The 22,753-nt window shown below is 43.7% G+C and overlaps 1 protein-coding gene and 1 pseudogene across 1 annotated transcript in view; one reads left to right on the top strand and one right to left on the bottom strand.

Annotated features, from left to right (window-relative positions):
- The window catches only part of LOC136661018 (uncharacterized), a 30,846-nt gene extending 8,567 nt beyond the window's left edge, over positions 1-22,279 (bottom strand). The window contains exons 1-2 of the mRNA XM_066638071.1: positions 22,258-22,279; positions 7,999-8,038 (exon numbers count right to left, since the gene is read on the bottom strand). The gene's annotated coding sequence lies outside the window, so the exon portion shown is untranslated. The remainder of the gene's footprint in view (positions 1-7,998; positions 8,039-22,257) is intronic.
- LOC136638317 (5S ribosomal RNA) lies at positions 20,601-20,717 on the top strand (annotated as a pseudogene).
- Positions 22,280-22,753: the final 474 nt, after the last annotated feature.

Below are 22,753 nucleotides of genomic sequence, written 5' to 3'. Positions count from 1 at the left end.
TATCACTGGTGGTGCCAATACCACTGGTTGAGAAACACTGGTATAAGCCTTTCAAACTTTTGAAAGAACTACATTTGCTGCTTATGGGCTCATCTACAAGCCAATAGTTTCAAAATTACTTTGTGGAAAGGATGTTTCTAGAACAAGTGACTTGAGAGCTTCAGCTAGGAATATGTGGATGCCACAATCTGTGCACAGGCAATTTATCTAGGCCTGTAACAAACTCATATCATACCCACACACCCACCCCCATACGTATTTTAAAAAGTAGGAATATTAACCAGTATTCTTTAATTTATTCTTTCCCTTTAAACTCCTTCTGTTTCCGGCTGCCAAACTTACAGCACAAGCCTAACTTGTGCTGAACAGGCAGTCCGGCAAGCCTGCACTGTACCCATTGCAAGTTTGGGGCTGGCTATGGCCTGGCCCAAGGCAAGGAGAAATAGTTTTCCTTATCCCAGGTAGAACCGCAGCAGCCCCAATGGGTCTACTCAGATCTACGCCACCTAAATCAGTGTCACAAATCTGAGCAGCCTAGAGCTGCCCTGGGATCAGAAGTACTAAGAGCAAGGCAGGAGTAGTTGGCATAAACTAAAATTGTAGACTTTCTGACTCGAACCCATTCACAGGATGTGGTGACGGCATCTGGCCTGGACACCTTTAAAAGGGGATTGGACAAGTTTCTGGAGGAAAAATCCATTACGGGTTACAAGCCATGATGTGCATGTGCAACCTCCTGATTTTAGAAATGGGTTATGTCAGAATGCCAGATGCAAGGGAGGGCACCAGAATGAGGTCTCTTGTTATCTGGTGTGCTCCCTGGGGCATTTGGTGGGCCGCTGTGAGATATAGGAAGCTGGACTAGATGGGCCTATGGCCTGATCCAGTGGGGCTGTTCTTATCTTCTTATGTAGGAGTGAATGTTAGACATGGGGCATGGGGAAAAAGGAATACACCTTACTAATAATTACTAAGTGCTGCAAAGCAAGGTTAGGGAATTGTTTCTCCTTATACAACTTGTGTTCTAGATATTCAATCAAAGCCTAATAACCAATCTCTCAGAGCCATGTACACTTAGTGAGCATTCCTTTTGTTCTCCCAGATGTCTATTAAATCATATTACAAAAAATGAATGGCGACTTACTCAAATGAACCACTACTAAAGTATGAACACAATGCACCCAGTGCTAAGAGATATATAAAGCAGAAAGATAACCAAGGGAACACACACCTACAGATTGTGTGCAAAGAGGCAACACCTGTGTGTTTTGAATTATTTCCTTTCAATCTGTTCTTAATGCAATCTCTGCCTTTGTAGCTAATATTGGTGCTCATGCAACTAATATCGCACTCCATTCACAGCAACACAGAGACAGAGAATAACCAGACACAGCTGTGCCAGGATCACCACTACATAGGAAAAGCTCACTAGGCAGATGTAGCAACCACATGCTGTGGCTGTTTCCTGCCACTATACAGTGTTTGATCATCTGAAATTTCCCTTTCTTCAATCAAAACAAGAATCAGATGCTTTGTTATCTTCTAGGCTTGTTGGAAAATAGGTACATCACTACCTACAGGACACCAGGGGGACAGTGTACTGTTCAGAGGAGTGAGAGGCTACCTGTCTTAGGGCCAAATCCTATCCAATTTTCCACCATTAGTGCAAATGTGCCAACGAGGCATGTGCTGCAACCTGCAGTAAGGGAACAGTCACAGAAGCCTCCTCCAGGTAAGGAAACATTTGTTCCCTTTCCTCAGGGCTGCATTGCAGCTGCACCGGCACTGGAAATTTGGATAGGATTGGGTCCTTAGACCTTTATTCTGTCCCTCTTTGACCTGTGGCTGAGTCTCTCTACTTGGCTTCCTTCTTCTGCCTCTTTTTCCTCTTTCTTCCTGATCCTCCAAGCCTGCAGACCTCTGACCAGGCTCTGACCAGCCACATCAAGTCCACCATGAGTGTCACATACGCATGCAAATGGCTCATCTCTCCCATCCTTCTGACCCATTTTGGCAACCCTGAGACATTGCCAACATGTATTTGAATGCTTTCACTGGGAATTATTCAGTATAGCCTGTTCCTAAAATTCATAGCCTCTCAGGCTGCATGGTCCTCTACCAGCCTGCAAGACAGACAGACAAAAGGCAGGGTCAGCACTGGTTCTACTATCCATAATCACTATATTGCAATATCTGCAAAGCATTCTCTGTACCACTTTTGTTGGTAATATCAGAAAAGGCTTCTGGTTTTAGGTTAGAATTGGAGTTTCTACCAAGCGCACCACTAGTCATTAAGATGCACTGCCATCCTAATACACCATATATCTACAGGAATGCAATTTTCCCATAAAGTACTCTTAATCCTAGGAAAACTACACCAGCTTTGCTCTGCCATATTCCTTCCCACTGTACTAAACATGACCTAGAGAGGAATTAAGATTACAATGCAAAAATAAAGTAAAAAAAAAGTATACCCATGTGGTTGCCAAGGTGTCCTACTTTAGAAGCAACTTTATTCTCAAAATCAGATGGAATCAAAAGAGTCTGCATACCTAAGGGCTCTTTTTGGGTCTGTGCCTTGACAAGAGTTCCTACAGCATTAAGATTGGCAGCAGTAAATTCCAAGAAATTTCCAGCTATGTTCCATTCAGCATTATGAGGTCTTCCCCAAGATGTTATAGGCAATGGCATTTGCTTTTTTTCCTTTGTCACTTTTAAGGTTACTGGCTGCATCACTTGAGGCTGCATCTCAGTATGTGGCAAGGATTGAGTAGACATTGTGCCAGACACAAAACCACACTTGGCCAAACTCTCAGGTTGCTTCTTTTCATCCACAATTGGCACAAACATGAGAGGCATTTCAGTAATAGATCCATTTAGAGGAGAAGGTGCACTCACTGTAAATCTATCAAGGGATGGAGACAATTCAGATTTGAATGCCAAGTTCAAAGGTCTGAAGTGAGCTTTTCTGTCTCCTTGTCTTGCAGCTGAACCATCATTATATCTTCTTTCCAATAATGGCTGCTTGCTAGAAGTAAACAACTCTGTGCTTGGAAAAAGGTGTTCCAAGACTGTAGAAAGAAATGCTGTTTGATGGCTACTATAGGGAGCTGCCATGACAGGCACAGGCAAACTGGGGTACCAAACTGTAGCTATAAAAGTATCCTCCTGTTCAGAAGCATCAGTTGCAGGCTGGCAGCAAGAACTCCTCAAGGGGGTCACAGCTGGATTGGCCCCTACCATCCTAAAGCCAAAAGAAGGAACAATTTCATTAACTTGGGAGAAAGCAGAGATGGTCTCTGAAACCACTGGCGACTTTATTGTGTTTGTTGGGGACAGGACAGGCTCTAAAACTGTATCACTCATCTCCAGTTCCAAGGCTGTTTCTGCAGTAATGGCACTTTGGCTCCAGGCACACTCTATTGCTGACATGCTAGGCTCCAGCATTTCAGCTCCTAAAGACAGGGTTTCTGTAATAATTGAGACCATGGGTTCTGGTTCAGAAACAGTAGGTTCCAGAGGCATAAACAGTGTGGAAAAAATCAGGTCTCGTTCTACAGATATGAATGGATATGTTAGTTTCATCGGTGAAGAAAGAGCATGCTTTAGTTCCAGGGTGGTAGACTCTATATCTGGAACCGCAAGCAAAAGGGGCACTGTTGGGCTGTAGGAGATGGAAGGCTCCAATTTCATAGTAGGAAGTGGAAGAGTCTCCATTGTCCCCAATAAGAGGGATGGGGAAAGTTCTAATCCTGAAGTAGTTAAAGGAGCTAATGTAATTTCACTAGGAAAGAGAGAAGTCTCATGTTCGATAGCTGCTTCCAGAAGATAGCTGCTTTCCAAACCAATCATGCTGGAGCCACCTGGCATCTCAGATAACAGATCTAGGGAAATTTCAGACCCTGACTGCTCACTTCTGGGCCTCAAATGCAGGTCATCTTCCAGAATACTACATAACACAGTTGCAGCCAAAGTGACTTTTAGCTCACTGGCCATCTCTCCAGAGCTTTCTAAAATGGGATAAACATCCAGAACTTTAGTGATATGCTCTGAGATGGGTAAAGTTTCAGTTTCCCAATCACTAGCCAATTTGATATCACTGAGCAGGAACACAGAACTTTCAAGGTGCCCTTGCAGTCCACCTCTTTCTGACATCTCAGAGGGAAGAAGTATCTTTGTGCCTATCAGATTCTGTTCAGGGGCTAGTAGTGAGATAGCAGAGATGCCATTGATTTGGAGGCTAACTGTTTCATGAGCCAAGCTGCTTGTTTGGCAGCTCATCAGTATAACTTCTCTGAAGCCCCAAGTGCTTGCTTCTGTGGAGGCCACCAGGTCATGAGATACAGTCCAAGAATGTGTATCCAAGGCTTGATAATCTGGCTGTGTTGCTCTACTACCCATATGCAGATCACCCTTTAAAAAGGAGACCAAATTGGTACTTAGTGTTCTGCTTGGAAGTTCCATTTCTCCCACAGGACTGGAAGATTCTACTGGAGATAAATCTAAGTAAGGAACTTCAGAAAGACCATCGGAAAGAATGGTTGGTTCATCCAGTTCCACAGACATTTCTTCAATGCCCATTCCCCAGACTTCCATAACTTCTTCAGGAGGCTTTTGATTGCAAGAAGACTCTTCACTGTTCACCAATACATGTAGCAAGTGGTGACTTTCTGATGTTAAAGACAGAGTTCTTGTAACTTGCAGTTCTTGCAAGCATGTTTGTCTGGCAACACTTATATTTCCTTCTTTTGCTTGCAAGGACTTGGGAAGATCAGTTGCCTTGTCAATTCTATGACTTGGGGATAAGCTAAAATTGTCATTTTCTGGTATAAAGATGAATGGCCTTTTATGGGACTGTGAAATATTGTTGTTGGTGGATTGGGATGGATCTGGAGTAGGCATTTTGGAGCTCAAGACATCCTTGTCAGGAGGCTTATTTTCTCGATGCTTGAAGATATAATACCCCCCCATAAAACCTCCTTTCTTAGGATTCGTGGAACGCCTCATCAAGAATACAACATGGACACCTCGAGCATATGTAGCAAAGACATGTATCTCTTTTTTCCAGCAAGCATATATCACTTTGTTCTCGGTCAGTGAAGAAACTCCATGAAAGAAAATCTTGTCCTCATTTTTGTCACAGTCCTCATCACTTTTAAATCCTTTAATATAAATAACGATGTGTTTTTTAGCCCCTGCCCAGACAGTCCAGTTGCACCAGATATTTTCTTCAAAGCCATTTGAATACTCTGGGGGAGAAAATTCTCCATATTTCTCTCTCAGTTCTCTGTGGCAGCTTCTCACAGGAGTGTACATGTATATCCAGGGAAGATCAAGCACTAAAAGGCAAGAAGATGATAGGTGTTAACAGGACTCGTGTCTCCTTTTCTACTTCTTCTGTGAGAAAAGGCTTCATGGCCATCTCCCAGTGTTTTCATCATGAGGGAAAGCTCTTCTGTTTGTCTTGTGCATCTTTTTGATAAGGTACTACAGACTCTAGGAAGATTCCCTCCATTAACAAGCAATGGAAGTAATTCTGTGTTGGATGTGGGTAGTATGCCACTCCTCCTTCCCTCCTCAAGGGCTCTTGAGAGAACCCCCTTTTAAAAATTAGATTATTTCAAACATTTCTAGTCTTCACTATTGCACAGGTCTACCTGCCACATACACTGTAGTATGATGGCAACATACATAAGACAGCAAGAATGAGGAAACTACTCAAATATCAAAATATCATGTTGATGCCAGATCAATTTCTTGAGCTGACATTTCAGGAGCTAACATTTCCATATCTATGTGCTTGGATAACAATGGGGCAGGGCACATTTATTTAGTGTCCGGGAAGTGCTTCAAATCAATATTCCAGTATGCCTTGAAATCACTCTGCCAGGTAGGTCAGTATTATCCACATATTGCAATGGGGGGGGGGGGAGTGAGTGCGCTCATATGCTACTTATTCCATTTTATGCAAGGCCATCTGGTGGGGGCAAGATTTGAATCAAAGTCTGTCTGGTTCATAACTATACCATCTCTACTGAAACCAGAAGAGCAACAGCACAAGACATCTGCTCAGACCTGTCATGCAACGCATTTGAAATATAAAACTCTTGGCAAAAAAGTGTAATGCATACAGCTTAGAAGTGAGGTACTAATGGTTGACAGATCACAGATTGTGAAGCAAATCCAACCTTGTATGAATTTAGGCAGGTAACAGCTTAAACAGTGCAGTCTTCCATAGGGAAATCGCCACTCTTAAAATGGGGCAGAGCTGATTCTCCATTGGTCATTCTCCAGAACTAGTGAAAATATTTCTAAAGATTTCTGATAGGCACACATCCTTTTCACACATAAAGCAGAACTCCACATTATTCAAGATTAATGGACTCAAAAAACCATTTTGTGTTACTTTTCCATACCAGACACACATAACAAATGACCCTAGTAAAGAATATGACACACATCAAAAAGTGACACAGTTTTCTCCTCAGTTGACCTACAGTCACTGTGGTGTCCCAAGAATTGCCAGAGTCAGACCAGTCTACCAGTACTGACTCATCAATCAATGTGTCATATGAACCTACCAAGAATGCAGAGCTCATGTTTTCCTTGCCTATTTTCTGCAATCAACACTGCTACCAGAAAACACAAAAACCATTACAACAGATCAAACGATTTGTTCCTCCAACATCCAGAACCAAAGACTTCAGAGACAAGTGAAAGAAAGATAAATTATCTCTGTAGTGAATAGTGATCCATCCTACAGTCATGCTTCGCTCATCACGTGCAATAGGATATTGATAGACTTGTTGTGTTTCACCTTGCCTTATTGCTTTTGCTCAGTATGCAGCTTCAGGATTTTGATCCCAAGACCCACAAGTGCTCACAGACTTGGGCTCCAGAAAGATAATACTACAGTCACCACCATCCATTTCCCAAGTAACCTGAACCCCAAAGTGATTGCTCAGCTGTATGTTTTGCAACCTACTCAAGCCTCAAATATTGGCTTAGGGAAGGCTGGTAAAGAGCCAATCAAATGACTAACCACAAGTCACAAACACCCTGAGGGGGAGATCTGTCTTAAGCACCTTTCACAGGGCAGTTGAGAATATTCTAGCAAGCAGAGTCTTGCTAAACAGACTATGATCAGTTTGATGCTCCTGGAGGAATTTTTTAAAAAGTATGCTCTGATATTTCGTTTATCTGAATATGCAGTGTTTAATAAGTCCTTTGACATGACCTGTAAGTCATTTCAATAGTCACCAGGAGAAAAGTTCTTTGAAATCACATCAATCACAGGAAATGGGTGGTGATCCCTAAGGTGCTCAGCCATGACATCATGGGGGCTGATGTCATGTAAGGGAAAAACCCAACACATCCAGAAGTAGTTAAAATACAGTTGTCATTAATTACCTCCTGTCATGAAAGTGATACGCTACATCAGAAGCTCCACGGGGGGTGGGTGGGGAGGCATTGGCTTACCCACCATGTTGAGTCCAGGAACTAAAAACCACTTCAGTAATTCTTCCTTCCATCTGCTACAAACCCAACTTAGAAGCCTATTTAAGAGGGAACGCTGAAAGAAACCCAGAGCTCAGAAGGGCTTTACTATGGTAACACAACATGAAGGAAAGATGACTCTCCTTCCACTAATTAGCATCAGTCAGTTTGAATTGGGGTGATATCAGGGGTCAGCCAGGTTGGGCACTGGTCAAAGATCCACCCAGCCAGGCCAACCCTGGAAGCCCCCATATCCATGGTAGAGCTCAATGCTTGATCAGGGTGCAGGCAGCAGGGACACAAACATGCCATGCAAGACCCAATGCAGGGTTTTGTTATAGAGCCCTCACCAACCTGCTGTAAGCATGGACCCAGCAGTACTCTTGTTGGGACTTGTGTGCCCTGAAGGTAAGAAATAACACTGAGAAACCATACAAATGTTACTGCAAAAAGAAGGAAGTTATTGGGCTCTTTTAGGCTATAAGAAGATGCAATGCTTACGTGGTTTCAGCTGCTGGGATTCTCCAAGGGATGCATTTGCCTGTAAAAAAGCCAGAGGAATAAATTAAGTCACATACTACATAGTAAATGAATAGCAAGGAAAGAATAAAAATTCTCACCCCCCATCACAATCACTCCATAACTTGATTTTGTACTCATTAATAGCTTAATGTCTGATGAGGGTTAAAAGTGTGCAGCCCAAGCTATTGCAGTGGGGTGCATTTAAGCAGAACACCTCCACAACTCACTTATGGACTAAGTGTGTTTCAACATGACACTTCAGGCAACACTGGTACTCACCCTGTCCTCATCTTTTGCTAGAGCAAGACTAGGACTCAGCTGAGCCCAATTGCTAGCATCTTTGCCCAGCAGGAAAGAAAAAAGCAAAAGAGGAAATAATACCCCCAAAAGGAGCAATTTCATTGTCCAGTTTCACCAAGCACCTTCATTAAAATGCACTACAACAGTTATTTCTTGCCTAGGCTACTCATGATGTTCTGTACTGCTTTGAGAGTGCCTAGCTTCATTTGCTCTTGAATCCTCTTTCCAAATGTTACCTCTTACAAGAGAATAAGGGAACTGCTAAAAGCCATCCATTTATGCATTTCCTCCCACTCAACTGCAACCTATTATTTAATCAGAGGACAAACGGCCAAAGAGGTCTCATTAAATAGCAGCTGGGGCAGACCTGAAGCACACAAATGTGCTCTCCCCCGTCTTTTACATGCTTAGTCAGAAGTAGGTATATTGTGTCCAATGAGGCAAGTAACAGGTAGGTAGAAATGGGAGTGGGGGAGGAAAGTCCCAACCCTAGTATAGAGCATTATCTGTGTGTGATACGTTTTAAGTGGCAAGCCATTGTAAAAATGTATCATAGAGCTTGATCAGATATTTAGTTATTTGATTTTGTCTGTAAACTGCTTTGTGAACTTTTTTGTTGGAAAGCTGTATACAACTATTCTTTATAATAACAATAATAGGCAGGCTGTGCAGCATGGCCTTTCCCAGTTTGAAGAGACACTTTGCCAACAGTCTGAGGCTAAGAGGCAAAGAAGGAAGGCCCATAGCCAGGGAGACAGACCAGGGACAGACTGCACTTGCTCCCGGTGTGGAAGGGATTGTCACTCCCGGATTGGCCTTTTCAGCCACACTAGACGCTGTGCCAGAACCACCTTTCAGAGCGCGATACCATAGTCTTTCGAGACTGAAGGTTGCCAATACATATGTCCTGATATGTTCACTCCAAAGTAGGTCCCACTGGGTTCAATGACACTCCCAGTGACTGCACAGGGCATAGAATGATGGTCTAAAACCCACCTGAAATCAAATAATGGAACACTTGCAAGAGAGAGCATTTATTCTATGGCAATTTCTAAACTGTGTATTGGTGAGCTTCACAAGAATGCTTGCTGTATTCTCATCCTTTTCAATAGTACATTATTGCTATCTAGAAGCTTTGAGGATGGAAAGATTGTCCTCTGGTGGCTATAAGTGTTTCAGCAACAGAAAAGCAGACATACATACAGGCAGGCAAAGCAGTACCAGCTTCAGTGCATGAGCTATTTTCAAGTAAACCACATGTAGGCTCCCTGATTAAATATCACATGATTTGGTTTTCTTGTACCTCACTGATTCCCTTCCCACAAAACAGTACATCTGCCAAGTTTTTTTAAACACTAGTGTCTTTGCTTTAGTAGTTGATTGCCCAATATTTCAGATTTATAACCTTCAATGGGATTGCCAGTTTTTTTATTTGTTTTTTTTTTTGGGTAGGGCTCTTTAACTGCTAGGCAAGAAGCAGAAATTCAACAGGAAAGCTTAGCTGCTACAAAAGGTTCTGCTGCTCAATTTCAGTTTGTTATACAGCTGTTAAAAGCACACGAGTTGTCAGAAAACTACTGTATTAGCAACCTTAATACTAGCTTTTAAAATTGCAGTCTTATGCACACTCACCTGGGAGCAAGCCCCACTGAACAGAGACATGTGGAGCAGGTGAAGCAGAAATCCCTTTGTAATCCATGGAAAAGCATCATAGCTGCTCCGCTTGCTTACATCCAAGGAGGCTCTCCTTACACCCACTTTCTTGGGAGTAAAGAGAGTTTCCCTAGGTGTAAGCGTGCTTTTCCCCAGGCTACAATGGGGGGGGGGGGTTCTGCCTCACCTGCTGCCCCTTCACCACATGTCCCTACCATTGAAAGCTGTGGAAGTTACTTCCAATTCAGCATGCATAGGGCCAGGGTAAGAGTCTGCCTATCTGTTCCATCAGCTGGGGGGGGGGGTCTTGGGTCCCTCATTATGTCTCAGCCTGAACTCATAAGCTGGTGTAAATATTTATTTACTTTATTTATACCCTGCCTTTCTCCCCCAAAGGGACCCAAGGCAGATTTGTGGCATATATATGCCATAAAGAAGTGTAAAACATCTTTGACATTGACAAGTGCTGTTAGGATTATAGCAGTGGTTCCAACCTTTAGGAGCCTGTGGGCCAAGAAGACAAAAATTGGAATTGGCGCGGAACACATGTGACCAGGGCCTCTGAGAGGAATTTTATCTGGGGATATAATGTTTCTTTTGGGCCCCTTCCCAAAGGGGGAGGGGAGGGAGTGAAAAAGAATGGGGGAGGGTGGCAACAGGGTGGGCAGAACAGGGGTGGGAAGGGGGCAAAACAGGGCAGGTGGTGGTCTGTGGGGGAGCACGTTGGAAGCGATCAAAGGTAATCTTTTCCTGAGGCTTTGCAGACTACTTCTCAGGGTAGTCCCTGGACCACAGGTTGGGAACCAGTGGATTATAGGAAGAAAGCAGCTACTTTTTTCCTTGGCTTTGCCCTTGTGGCATTGGCAGCGCCTTCACTCATAAAAATTAAGCAAGGTATAGGAATAAAATTGTGGGGAAAGGTTCAGCTCCTAGATTTCTGTGCACCATTGCTGTCAACTGTGGCAGAAAAGGAGAGAAAGAGAAAAGGAGCAACCCTATGCCACCAAGAAATAGTCAGGTTGCAATTGTAGTGCTAAGGCTCACCCTTGCACCATGCAAAGTGATAACAAGAAGAATGCATTTCAGCATGCATAAAGAGCCTATTCCTCTGCTCCACGCAAGCACAGCTACCCCTATATTCATCTGGGATTAGAAAGGGCAACTTCCAAGTTATCGCTTGCACAGGCAAAGGTGAGACTTGGCACCTCTCACTTGATCACAGAGAGTGAGATGGGATAGGCTGGAGGAAAACAGAAGGCTTGAAAGAGATTCACACTACCTAATGTTTTTATTTGTTTCTCCTAATAAAACTGTAATGTGGGAGTAGATGTTCTATTATGCTGGTTCTCATCCTGTGAGCACTTGTCTGATGAGGTCCAAGAGCTGGTATATATGCAAGCAGCTATAAAGCTGGGGAGAAGAGTGCCCTGCCATGATAAAATATCATTTTATACTGGGACCAGAGCTGGAACAGAGGAGGTTGTTTAAGGCCAGTGCTCTTGTTTAAGACAGGGGAACATCTGTTTCCTTTCACTGTGGACCTGTTGTAAGGTTAGACCAGAACAAATACTGTTGCCTGGAAGATGAGACATTGTTGACATAGTACCTAACGTAATGCTTCTGGAAAAGGGAACATTCTAGGAGCTGGGAGAGAGACGAGATATTGTATAAATGTTCAGCACAGGCTGGGATGGGCAATGTATGCCTCCCAAGCAAAACATTTATTCAAGAACTGTAGAATTTCTCTAAACAGTGTTTGAGTACAGGAACATATTTGGTCTGTGACAGCTAAGAAAGTCAGCCAAACTCTTCACCACACCCTACACTAGTTTGACACCTCATGGACAGAAGTTGCATGTAAACTTCAGGCATGCCACAGCATGGCTTTGGTGACCAATTGCTAAGGTGGCCTGCAGAGTTTCTGTAGCTACAACACATGTGCAGCGGAAGGAGTTTTAGTAAGTGAAGCTTCCTATACATGGTAAAAATCTTCCTTCTATAAATCTCTCTAGAGAAGCCCTGTTATCTTCTGTGGCAGTGGTTCCTAAACTGGCCTAGACTAAACAAGTTTCACCAGCTGCTCAAGCCTCTGTGGCCATAATGGTGATTGGGCAGCAGTGTTCCCCCCCCCCCAGTAGCATGTTGTTTAACCCTTGATGCACATAGCCTAATCTACTTTGTCAGTTTCATGAACCACCAAAAATTGAGTCATGACTCAATGGTGGACCAGGGACCCACAGTTTGGGAACCACTGTTCTATGCGTCTGGTTGTCACAGATACTTCTGATAAAAGCAGGTTATAGCCATAGCATTTGTTGTAATTTAACTGATTATCAGTATGGATTGTCACTCTCTCTCTCTCTCTAGCAGAAGCTCTGGGCTTTGAATATTCTTGCAACAGGCAGACATTTGACAGATACAGTGGTCCCTAGCAGAGAGGGAGACAGGTAGTATATGAAGAGGGTGGCTGTCCCCCAACCCAAAGTGTCAGGATTCAAGGAGGGTGTCTGAGAGGCCACCCCAAGATGGCGGTGGGGGGATAACCCTGGCTGCAGCCGCAGTTTGGCTAACGCTGGCTGCAGCTGCCCACAAAAGAAGTATGTTTATTGGTATGATTATACATATGAAGTTACAAAGTTGTATGTAAATATACAAATATACAAACTTAAAGGTTAGTGAGTACACACACACATTATAGGCTGCAATCCTATCCACACTTTACCTGGGAGTAAGCCCCATTGACTATAATGGTACTTACTTCTGAGTAGACATAGGATTGGGCTCCAGGTTCAATAAAAGAAAATGTTCACTGTCTGTGACTCTTCTCTGGCCATTATTATTCATTTTATGCCATGATTATTACTGAAAATAATTTTGTCATGGGGAGGTGCTAAGCTTTTTGGGCCCTGGGTGCCAAATGACCTTAATATACCACTGGAAGACAGGCCATTCCGTTTAATTGCTCAGGGGAAGTTATTAAGGTTGGGGAAGCAGTTATGGAATGAATTTTTTCAAGGGGGACTGTTGGGCTGCCTCTTTTTTGTTTGTAGGCCAAAAATGTTTTGATTTGTAAATGTGTGTTTCTCAGGCAGATGGATATGCTGTGTAATGTTTTTAACTTGTCTGGTCAGCTTTTTTGTTTTTTAAGATTTTTTTATTTCTATTTTTAATATTTTAATGTAAAATAATTATCCTATTTGTTTTTATTGTATATCATGGCTGAGTGTCATTTAGTATCGAATGTATCTTATGAAACATCTAAATTAAATAAATCCTAGAATCTTTCGAACAATAGCTCTCTTGGCTCTCTCTCAATGTAGTACTATATGTGTGAACTCAGAGATAAGTTCAGTGGGACTTACTTCTAGGTAAAAGTGCATTTGAGTGTGCTTAGCAGTAGTTTGCATGAGCAGTCAACTGTACTTGCTTGAGCAGTGAAAAGTGCATACGGGTAGGTTACCCCTTCTATGGACATCCAAAATCTGAACTTTTCTGAAATCCAGACATTTTTGTCCAAGACTTGTTTACTATAGAGCAGTGTTTCTCAAACTGTGGGTCAGGATCCACTAGGTGGGTTGTGAGCCAATTTCAGGTGAGTCCCCATTCATTTCAATATTTTATTTTTAATATAGTGACGCTACTGTGGTATGTGACTACATTGGGGAAAATGTTACAGACCTGTACTTTTAACAAGTTACTATGTATATTCTTTTAACAATGATAGTAAATGGGACTTACTCTTGGATAAGTGTGGGTAGGATTGCAGTCTAGGATTGTTAAAAATTTTCCTGCTTGATGATGTCACTTCTGGTCATGATATCACTTCCGGTTGGGTCTTGACAGATTCTAAAAAGTGAGTCCTGGTGCTAAATGTGTGAGAACCACCGCTACAGCGTGAACACTAGAAAGTCTTGTGCTCATTCCCACATTTAGTGCAGGTGCAGGCTGTAAGTTCTGTTCTCTGCTCTGTGGTGTGTACCTGTACAGACATTGTTCAAAAGCATCAAAGAGGCCAGTAGACGCCTGTATGGGTAACAGTGAAAAGGGCAAGAGGGAGTATTTTTCATTATGCAATTTATTTAGATTTCTAAGGCCCAAATCCTAATCCACTTTCCAGCACTGGCATAGTGGTGCCAATGGAACATGTGCTGCATCCTGCAATTGGGTGTTACCCATGGAGGCCTCCTCAAAGTAAGGGAATGTTTGTTCCCTTCCCTCAGAGCTGCATTGCCTTTATGTCAGTGCTGGAAAGTGGGTTAGGATTGCACCCTAAGTTGTTTATGTTGGCCTTATATTGGTACTGATTTTATGCTGATCTGTGACTGTAATAATGATCTGATTTGTTGTTTATGCAGTTATTCCAAAATCCAGGCAATTCCTAAATCAAGACACCTTCCCGTCCCAAGCGGTCTGGATAAGGGATAATCAGCCTGTAGCAGCATATGAAGCTGATTCCTGCTGAGTCAGGCAGCATGAGCATGCAACTGTGTGCTGCCAAGACATGCTTCCACCCAGAAGTGCCTCCTCAAAAAAAAGCAGTTTCTGAGGGGAACGCAGGGGAAATCCCAATGGCAAGCAGCGCACACAGGGAAGTTCATTGTTTCCTCATATGCTGCTTTTATCCTGATATTTGCCCTTAAGGGACACATTGCAGCTTCAGCAGGGCAAGTTTCAATCAAAACAGTGCATGGAAAAAGAATGAACCCTCTTCTCCTCCTCCCCAAGTGACCTGGTTCTAACAAGGTCTGCCTCCTCACATACTGCTGTTTTTAAGAAAAAAGGGCAAGGCCCAATCCTAACCAACTTTTCAGCACCAAGGCAACCACGATGCACCTCTGAGGTAGGGGAAACAAATGTTCCCTTACGTTGAGGAAGCCTCCGTGACTGCTCCCCGCACTCCAGGATGCAGTGTGCGCCGTGTTGGCATGGCTGCACCAGCTCTGGAAAGTTGGATAGAATTGGGCCCACCGTTCTGGTTGAAGCCTGTCTTGGTGTGCCAGTGTGTTCACAGGGGCCCAATCCTATCCAGTTTTTCAGTGCTGGTGCAGCTGTGCCAATGGGGCATGCACTACATCTTGTGGTGGGGCAGCAGTCACAGAGGCCTCCTTAAGGTATGGGAACATTTGTTCCCTTGCCTTGGGGCTGCATTGCAGCTGCACCGGTGCTGAAAAATTGGATAGAATTGGGCCCGTAGTTGTTCAGGTGATCTAGCACTCAGTATTGTCTACACTCACTGCCGATGACTCTCTAAGGTTTCGGGCCGGTTGGATTGATTTGCATCATTATTTGAATTGCCAAGAACATTTTGCATATACAATTTCAACATTTTCTATTTAAAAGTGTATATTAATTGGTTGCTGCAATCATCAGATCATATTGTTTTTAATGTTGCTTCATTCTGACAACCAGTCCTTGCATCTCTGATTACATTTGCTACATTTTCCTTTTTTTTTTTTAATCCGGCAAAGAAATTTCTTCAAATATTCCCAACGCAATTTCTTATGGCCTGTATCCATGACAGGCTTTTGTAGACTGGGTAATACTGTATTAAAGCCCTAACAGTGGAACACCACAGTGCTTACCACAATGCAGATATCATGCATAAACAGGTTGCAATTTTATCTGCAGGTTTAATGTGTCTAACATGTAAATCAAGTGACACAACTCAGGGATGGCCTTTCAATCCATGCAGCTGTAATGTTCTTTTCTTTAATTAAGTGCAGGAGAAATGCAACACCTTCAGTAAATCAAGCCACATGAAGATAAGTTCTTCCATTTAACAAGGGCTGCTCTTATTTCAGGGTACAGTAAGTACTTGAGTTTCAGTGCTTGTGAAACTGCTATCTTCCCAGCAGTTCTCTTTTCCAACACCAGGTGTCACCATTGCATACCAGGAACTTTCAGGGATTCAATCTCTCTCCATGGCTTTGAATTTTCATTAGACTCAAAACAGCTCACAGAGTGGTATGTGGGAAGGGGAAATTCTGTTGCCTTAGTGTTCATTTCAATGCAAATCTCCTTGTTAACAACACAAATGCACATTTGCCTGTGCCAAACCCTGGAAATTTAAGAGCAGTCACCTACTTGACCTTGAATAGGAAATGAAGTTGAGGCATCATTTTCAGTGGTTGTTGCTGGTGTCTCATTTGTGATCTTATTTATTTATTTATTTAGCTATGTAAACTCCCTTGTGAACTCTTTTTTGTCAGAAAGCAGTACCATCTATAAATATTCTGAATAACAATAATATATTCTGCTCTTTTCAATATCTTTTAAATGGCTTCTGTATTGGAATTTCCTTCATCTTTTTGTTCCATCCCACCTTAGGTATTGATCTAAGTGAGGTCACTAAAATTGCCATTACATTCAATGATATACGGGAATTATGACTTACAAGTAACTAGTACAAAAACATTACTAAGGCTTCTGTATGGTCTAGTATGGGGAGGAGGTCCATGATTTCCCGCAGCAAGTGACACCAACCCCAGTGATGCTTCTTCTCCCCTTACTTTTAGTTCCACCACACATGTTTTTCTGTCAGCCACATCTTTAAACAAACAGACTGGACAAACAGCAGTTCCTAGCATGCTCTGTCCAACCTGTTTGTTTGAAGATCTGGTTGGGCAGAAACAAGAAGGCAAGAAAGCTACAGGTAAGGAGGCAAGGTGCTTCAGGAGCACTGCACTCTGTTCTTCGTACCTGCTTCTTTAAACAGGCTGGGAAAGCATTCTTGGAATGTGGCATGCTTTAAATTAATAACTGCACAAGCAAGGAATAGCTGGTGGAGCTCCAGGGGGGATACAGGAAATTACAGGTCAGTCAGCTTAACACCTGTCCCCAATAAATTGGTGGAAAGGATAATTACAGGAAATGTTATAAAGAATGTACCTTGCTGAAGGAGAATTGGCATGGCTTCTACAAAGGACTTGTCTCACTAACCTTTGAAAGTTCTTTAAGAGAGTTTACAGGCATGTGGATAGAGGCAACCAAGTTGACATCGTGTAATTGGACTTTCAAAAAGTTTTTGCGTAAACTGAGTGGTCATGGAATGAGGACAAGTACTTTTATGGAATGGTGCCCTTCTACTGCTACCCAGTGGACTGAAGACCTTTTAACTTCAGCAACATTTGAATGAATGGCATACAGATGACACAAATAGGCATATTTTTGGGTATTTGGAAGCCTTTTTTACAGCCCAATCCTATCTTTCCCAAAATGGCGATTGCTGAATCCTGCAGGTGCCTGGAAGCCACTGGAGGCCTCCTCGGCGGAAGGGTACTTTCATCCTCTTCCCCTGAGGAAAGCCCCAAACCCCACAATGGGGCTTTTCATGCCTATGCCAGCTATTTTGCTGATGCAGACCTCTGTGTCGGGCTTTGCAGCCAGACACAAAGGATATGATCTGGTGGAGCAGGGCTCTGCTGGCCCCAACCCCCTCCTGGACTGGTTCCTGCCCCTAGAAGGGGTTTGACTGGCCACAGCAGTGCAGGCTGGATCCTAACCTCCATCCCCAGCCTGAGCAGCGTTACACGGGCCACTCAGATTCGCACCGGCGAAATTGTAGGCACAGAACTGAGTAGCCCATTGGGCTGACTGGGGCATTCTAAGGGAATAAAATTACCTAACTCCAAGTTGCACCCTGGCCTGCACAAATACAGCACAGACCAGTCAGCCTGCTTGTTCCAGTGCAGGCTAGGATTGCGCCCTAAGCGGCAACATGATTGCAACTTAAAATTATGCATGGTGTAGACAGAATGAGGAAAAGCTTTTCTCTCTCAAACACAATTCTAGAACTAATGAAACTGACCAGTTGGAGATTCAGGACAAACAAGAGGCAGTACTTCTTCACATGGCACATAATCAATCTTTGGAATTCACTGTCACAAGATGAGGTGATGGCCACTAGCTTAGATAGGTTTGAAAAATAACTGGACAAATACATGAAAGGATGAGGCTGTCAGTGCTTACTAGTTATAATGGCTCTTGCATTACCTCCACGTTGAGCTCCAGTATGCCTCTGAATCCCATGTGCAAGGGAGCAACAGTGTGAGAGAGAGGTCTCTCTCTCTCCTGCTTAACGGCTTTCCAGAGGCAGCTGGTGGGCCACTGTGTGAAGCAAGATGATGAACTAGATGGTCCTTCGAACTATTACTAGACGGTCCCTTTTTTAAAGAGAGTCAATTTTTTTAAGTTCTATGAGGCACATATGTCGCAGCACACATTATAAAGGGGGGAAGGGATGGGTGAGCAGAAAATTAGGGCACTGTTTCAGACACCTCTTCTACTTGGACTAGGCCTGAAGTTAGGCTTGTGTCTCTTTATCATGTGACTCTTATTTTTCCAAAAGTTTTTGAAAATCAACATTGCTTTCGTTTTGTATGATTATTTTATTGACCTGAGTTGATCAATAATTTAACAATAAGTCTTGCATCAACAGAGACATGTTAACAATTTTGTAAATGGTTGAATCATTTTTTTTAAAAATGTCACTGAATGCTGATTGCTGCTTTGTATTGCTTCTCTTATTTCTCCCTTTGCCTTGTCTTCTGTGTTTTGTGAGTTCATTGAGGCTGAGAGTTATTTTAGAACTGTAAGTCTGCAATCCTATACACGCTTACCTGGGAGCAACTTGCATGGAAGGCAAGGGGTCTTACTGCTGAAAAGATGTGCATTGGATCACACTGTAACAGCCCAATCCAGAACCTTGTGTGCTGACTCACCGCTGGCATGCACTGTTGCAAACATGTCATAAGACATATTTGTGGGAGATAGCGCTGGCCCAGTACGAGCCTGTGCTGGGCAGGTGCTGGTTGAAGGCCGGAGGTCCATCACCCAGTACTCCATACGAAGCACTGGGCAGCGGAGAGGTAAGTCTGGGCATGGGCGGAAGCAGGGAGTAGGCATCTGGGGTAGGTGGAGGGTGGGGGAAGGGCAGGCACAGATCTAAGGAGACCCATCTGGGCTGCCTGGGTTTACATGGGGTAAGGGATTGTAATCTCCCTTATCCCAAATAAACCCCATGCTGCTTCCCAGCCCCACTGGATCAAGCAGTAGCCATTTTGGTGCTGCTGCAGCCCTAGGCACTAGGAAGCATAGGATTGGGCCCCAACAGCCTAATCCTGAGCCGCCTGGGGCGTGGGGCTGCAGCAGCGCCGACAATGGCTGCCACCGTATCCAACATGCTCTGGGCAGCTGCTGGCAGCTCCTCGGGAGAAGGGGACTTTCATCCCCTTGCCATGGGTAAAGCAAGTAGTCCCGCAATGGGGCTACTTGATTCTCTGCCAACCCAAAGATCAGCAGAGAATCAAGAGCCTCCTTGTCAGGCAGTGAACCTGACACGGAGGCTCTGGATCTGGTAGAGCTTTGCTCCACCAGGCCTGCCTCCCTCCCTCCCCGCTCCCTCCCCCTGGAATGCCTCCTCCCTGCTCTCTCCCCACCTCCCCCTCCCTGTAATGCCTCCACCCCACCCTCCACCCACCTCCCCCCTCCCCAGAACGCCTCCACCCCACCTCCCCCATGCCCCCACTTACCTCTCCGCTGCTCTGTGGTCAGTGTGACCACCGAGTGGCTGAGCTCCAGCAGCCATTTGGCACTAGCCCAGCACTAGCTGAGCGCTCGCCCAGTGCTAGAGCCCATGTGCACTGTTCCAGATTGGGCAGTAAGTTACTTACTACATTTGGGGTTTAATAATGATGGTGTAAACACATCCTTTGATTTTGCAAAGTTATTGTTCCCCGAAGGCTTGGTGTGTCCTTGTCTTTTAAAAAGGCCAACTAAGGACATCACACCCAGTGGCCTCGGTGGAACAAACAACTGAATTTGGGCTTTGATCTGAGCAGAAGGAAGAGGCAGTTTGGTTTTGTTCAGAGGAAGAGAAGCAGCTTGCATTGTTTGAACTGGTTAACAAAAGGTAGCCTTAGGAATCTGCAAGGGTGTGCTAGTTTTTGTGAGGCTACTTTAACACTACTACTGCCAGTCTATGTGCCTGAATGCTTCCCCGCCCCCAGCTCAGTCTGGATTTTGCTATACAATAAATATCACAAATACACCACAAATATGCAGTATTGCCTTTCACAGAAAAGTAATTTTCCCAAGGTTTTCTTTGCATTTTCTACCACTTGAGGAAGAAGATCACACAGCATCAATGCTGAGCAAATGTTGGCATCCTTCAGTCTTGGAAGACTATGGTGTCACGCTCTGAATGGTGGTTCTGGAACAGAGTGTCCTCTCCAGTGCGCGAAGCCTGGGTAGAGTAGGTATGGAGGATAGGCTGTTACCCATGCAGCAAATCCCCCCTCTCCACGTCGCTGAAATGGTCCAATGGAAAGGCAGAGGCCAATACGGTTGGTTCCAGCGGCATCGCAGGAGTTGCCAGAACGTGACTGTGTTCAGCCATGAACTGCCTCAGGGACTCCGGCTCCGGATTTTGCCTCAAGGTTGACTCCTGAAGCCTTTTTCATAACTGGATGTAGCCACAAGGCAGTGGAGGTTTGGGATCAGAGTTTTCCTTCTCTCAGATTAGCTGCCTTCCCAGGCTAACGAGTCCCATCTACCCGGTGGCTGTTTAGTCGCCTCTTACGACAAGTACAGCCAAACTGAGGGCCTCTTCTTATCCCCAGCCCCCAGGAACATATGGCACCTTCCCTGCACATGCCTGATCTCATCTGATCTCGGAAGCTAAGCAGGGTCAGGCCTGGTTAGTACTTGGATGGGAGACCGCCTGGGAGTACCGGGTGCTGTAGGCTTATACCATAGTCTTTCGAGACTGAAGGTTGCCAACCAGCACATAAAAGTCATGCATGCCAGAGCCAAAGACATGGCAAATGTCACTGTGAACGTTGGCCCTGAAAGAAGACAAAACCACAACAGTTGAGCAAATATGAATATGTAAATATGAATATACACAAAATCCATATCTTTTAAAATGAAATCCACATCCTTTTAAAATGGTTTGAGCTTTTTTTCTTTAGTTTTCCCCTTAATCCTCCACCCATTTCACTTGTCAAATGGCACTTTAGGGTTGTCAATCCTCCAAGATTAACCTGGCAACTCTAGGAATCAGCATCAATATACAGGTCTGCTGAATGCAGGCCTGGAGATTTCAGCAAGAAATTTCTTAATTGTCATGTCATGAAAAATAAAAAGTCTCCCAAAATAGCTTTATCACAGTTGGCAGGCCATCTGCAAGTTGATTCTGAGCTTCTTTTCAGACAAGCTTCCATGAATAAGCTCCTGAAGTGGGCAGAGCTCCCAGTTGTACCATCTTGTGCACTGACTGTGCAAAAATATTGTCCTGACGCCTGGGCATAGTGATTTCAGTGTTTCATCTGCTTAGTCTAAAACCCAAGCAATGAAAGTGAAATAACATGTGAAATGGCAGATTGTTATGACATGAGACAAAGTAAAAAGCATCTCAGAGATGTTAATCAGTTCTAATGATAGTTTGTTCTGTTTATGCTGCAACAAAGTAACCAGCACAACATGCAGGTGTGCCAACCACCTTCACTGGAGAATGGGAACACATGGCTAGCAGCAGAATGTACTAAGAGCACATGCTAGGAGTGGCCAAACTGGCTTAATGCAAGAGCCACATATGAAACACTTCAGATGTTCGAGAGTCACAAGAGAGCTGCAATATTTAAGAAGCATTACATTCTTAAATATATTTACCCACTATGAACAGTGGACTCTCATTACATCCAGTAAGTAACTATAAAGCTTGTAAATTTCTTGTTTACCTTTTATATTAACTGTGATGCAAATAGGAGCTCAGCCAACATATTTCCAAGAGCCACACATAATACGTATGTCAAAGAACTGCATGAGGCTCACGATTCCCTGACAGACACTTCCTGCTTCTCCAGCACATGCCATAACAGAATATTTTAATCACTAACCCAACACACTCTTCGGTTTCCATCCAGAAGTCCAGAAACTAGGCAATTTAAAGTCTATGGCAATCCTGACCATATCCAGAACAGCTCAGGAATGGAAAACACAATCCTCATTGAGAGATGCCAACCAAGGAGTACACCTGAACTTCTTTTGGTTCTTTCCAAGACCAGTCTGGAAAGAAGCTACTCAATTATCTGTGGGTACAAATATGTTCTTCTGTAACAAGTTTTCGACACCATTTAACTGTAAGTCAGTTGAGGCACAACTTCTACCCTTAATTTTCCACACAGAGCATAGACTCTATGTTTCTTGCAGTTGGTTACTGGTGTTGTCTGCTGGGGACTAATGGAACACCTGTATTTTCCTGGTCATTGGACTTCATATTTTTACCTTCCTCAAGAAGTTTTGTGGCATCAGTGGAGTTTCAGGTAGTTCCAACCCTGTTTAACACAAAGGTAAAATGACATGGGTCAGACTGTGCTCTAGCCACTTTGCTTCTTGTTATAATTGGAAAGAAATCATTTTCCTTCATTTAGGAATGCTCATCAGGACAAACAGTGAGATCCCCTAATCTGAACAGCACAGGTCTCTCTGTGGATAACTAGTAACATTTGAGGATTTCATTTATTTTGCTTCCCAGCAGGTTGGATGCATAGATAAAGCAGGATACATTAAAAATCCATCAAACAAACAAATGTGGCAAGTGCTTCCATAACATGTACATGTACAGTATTTATGTATTTTTAATGTTTATGCTGCTTTCAAACCAAAATGTTTCCAAAGCTGTCTACATAGAAAAGGTATGAGATGATGGTCCCCTGCCCCAAAGGGGTCCTCGTAGAACTGAACTTTACAAGAGAAGGCAAGCTCCTAGCAGGTGTAATCT

This window comes from Tiliqua scincoides, chromosome 1 (assembly GCF_035046505.1).
Source record: "Tiliqua scincoides isolate rTilSci1 chromosome 1, rTilSci1.hap2, whole genome shotgun sequence".
In the NCBI taxonomy this organism is placed as follows: domain Eukaryota; kingdom Metazoa; phylum Chordata; class Lepidosauria; order Squamata; family Scincidae; genus Tiliqua; species Tiliqua scincoides.
Note: the sequence above shows the minus strand (reverse complement) of the source record. Positions and strands in the feature narration are given on the sequence as shown.